The sequence below is a fragment of the Marmota marmota genome, unplaced genomic scaffold (genome assembly GCF_001458135.2).
Source record: "Marmota marmota marmota unplaced genomic scaffold, marMar, whole genome shotgun sequence".
NCBI classification, from domain to species: Eukaryota; Metazoa; Chordata; class Mammalia; order Rodentia; family Sciuridae; genus Marmota; species Marmota marmota.
In genome coordinates this window covers 1-2,271 of record NW_026013760.1, presented here as the reverse complement: position 1 = coordinate 2,271, position 2,271 = coordinate 1, and the positions used below count along the sequence as shown (strand labels likewise).

The following is a 2,271-nucleotide window of genomic DNA, read 5'->3' as shown; positions in this document are numbered from 1 at the left end:
TCTCAGGAAAAGAATATTACAAATCAGCACATCTCCCCTGCCCATTTCGAGCAAGTTGTCCAACTCCAGACTTCTGCATTCTCCCTCCTGCGATGAGCTCCACCTCATTTCCTTTCATCTCAGTTACTTCTGCTCATTCAGATGAGGCAGATGGAGAACTGAGACTTGAGAGTCCAGAAACACCACCATGCCAACATGCCTGCCCCTCCACGAGTTCAGTGGGAAGCTGCTCACTCAGGACAGGAGGACAGCCACAGAGGTTGACTTAGACCAAGAGAAACTATGGCAGGGTCCCATCTGCTCCTTAGCTCACACTCCAAGGGCCCACACAGTGGAGAGGGTGTGCATGATGACCTAGGCTGTCTGGAAAAGCGGCTCAGCCTTGTGGCCAAAACAACACAGCTCACACTCTCTAGTTGGGAGAGGAAGTCTGACATTAATGTCCCTGTGCAGTGAACCCAGCCTCCTCTCCCCAATGACCTTCTTGGACCAAGGCCCAGGAGAAGGTCAGGAAAGGTGGAATTACTGTGAGATAGACAGAGCCTGGGCACAGTCCTGTTCTACAAAGGCAATCCCCTGTTAAACCCAGGACTGTGACAGTTGCTGCCTAGTGTAACTGACATGGAATAGAACAGGGTGGAGGAAATTCTCTCATCAATAAAAAAGGAACAACAGAATTTTCGCTCATCCATTCTGTCCAGTGGCCTCAAGGGGTTCTTCTCTTGGGAAATGTTGGGATGACTCTGATGCATCACATACATGGACAGAACTAGGACAGGAAGTTCACTAGTTAATAAATATTGCACCAGGGAATTTCTTACTCACTGCCTCAAGTGGACATGTCCCTTCTCTGTCCTAAAGCAGGGTAATGGACTCTCAGCTGAAATACAGCTTTCTTTCCCACCATCTTGTTTTGACCCAGGGGCTCTGATTTAATTTACTAGGACAGGAAAACATCAACATCTAACACTGTTCCTGACATTCTGCTATTTCTCCAGGTCACAGCAGACACCAGAGCCCCTTGAACTACCTCTACCCAAGATTGTGGGGGATAGAAAATTTAATATCAATATTGTGAGGTGGAATGTGTCACCAAGCTGGGAGGGAGCCAGCAGGGTGGCTGTTCCCTTCTCAGAGGATAATCTACAGGCAGCGTCCACATCCTGTGTCTGTGCTGACTTAGGATGTCAGGCACTGGGCACCATGGCCCTCCACACAGCAAGGCTCCCATGATGAAGCATAATGTCCATGCCATAGGCACACTGGGCTGTTCCTCCATTAAATTTCCTCCAAATATAGAAGACATCTGATGTCCCTGGGCTCACAAGACAGTCTGCACCCTCCCTCACTCTCCCCACCCAGCACCCACCAGGGCATTTGCATGCTGCTCCATGGGGAGGACCTTCCTGCAAGGCTGACATAAAAGCTCAGCTCTAACCTGGCCTTGACTCACTAGGACTCCTCAGCTCAGCTTCTCAAAATGAGGTTCCCTGTTCAGTTCCTGGGGCTGCTGCTGCTCTGGATCCCTGGTGAGGACAGAGGAGATAGGGAAGGAAAAGGGGGAGGGAAGAGAGCCCTAGGCCCCTATTCTGCCATGTGTGCTCTGTCCACATGAGGGATGGGCATGTCTGTCTTCCAGGATGAGGCGCTGAGGTCAATCAATGTGAGAGAGTATTCCAGAAGGAGCAAGCGACTGAGCTCTGATGAATATTATCACATAATAAGAGGGGGGTTTTATAGGTGAATTCTAGAGAAGGCCTTATAGGTTACAAAATTTGAGGTGTTTTTAAACATGAATAATTTTATTGAAGAAAGAAAAACCACAAAAATTAGTTAACCAGAAATACACAATAAAGGAAAAAGCATAAATTCTCCTAAAGTATTTACATAACCTCGCATTGTACTGTGGTGTTTCTTTTTTCCAGGTACCAGTGGGGATGTTGTGCTGACCCAGACTCCTCTCTCTGTGCCCATCACCCCTGGACAGCCAGCCTCCATCTCCTGCAGGTCCAGTCAGAACCTCCTACACAGTAATGGAAAAACATATTTGCACTGGGTTGTGCACAAGCCAGGCCAGGCTCCACAGGGCTTAATCTATGAGGTTTCCAACCGGCACACTCTGGTCTCAGACAAGTTCAATGGCAGTGGGTCAGGGACAGATTTCACACTGAGAATCAGCAGGGTGGAGCCTGACGATGCTGGAGTGTATTACTGCGGGCAAGAGACACATGATCCTCCCACAGTGGTGCAGCCCGAACAAAAACCTCCCTG

At 48.9% G+C, this 2,271-nt stretch overlaps 1 long non-coding RNA gene across 1 annotated transcript; it reads left to right on the top strand.

Annotated features, from left to right (window-relative positions):
• Nucleotides 1-1,473: 1,473 nt before the first annotated feature.
• Nucleotides 1,474-2,112, top strand: LOC125614983. The gene is made up of 2 exons (XR_007345552.1): nt 1,474-1,529; nt 1,926-2,112. It is a non-coding gene; the product is annotated as an uncharacterized LOC125614983 (long non-coding RNA).
• The last annotated feature ends 159 nt before the right edge of the window (nt 2,113-2,271 follow it).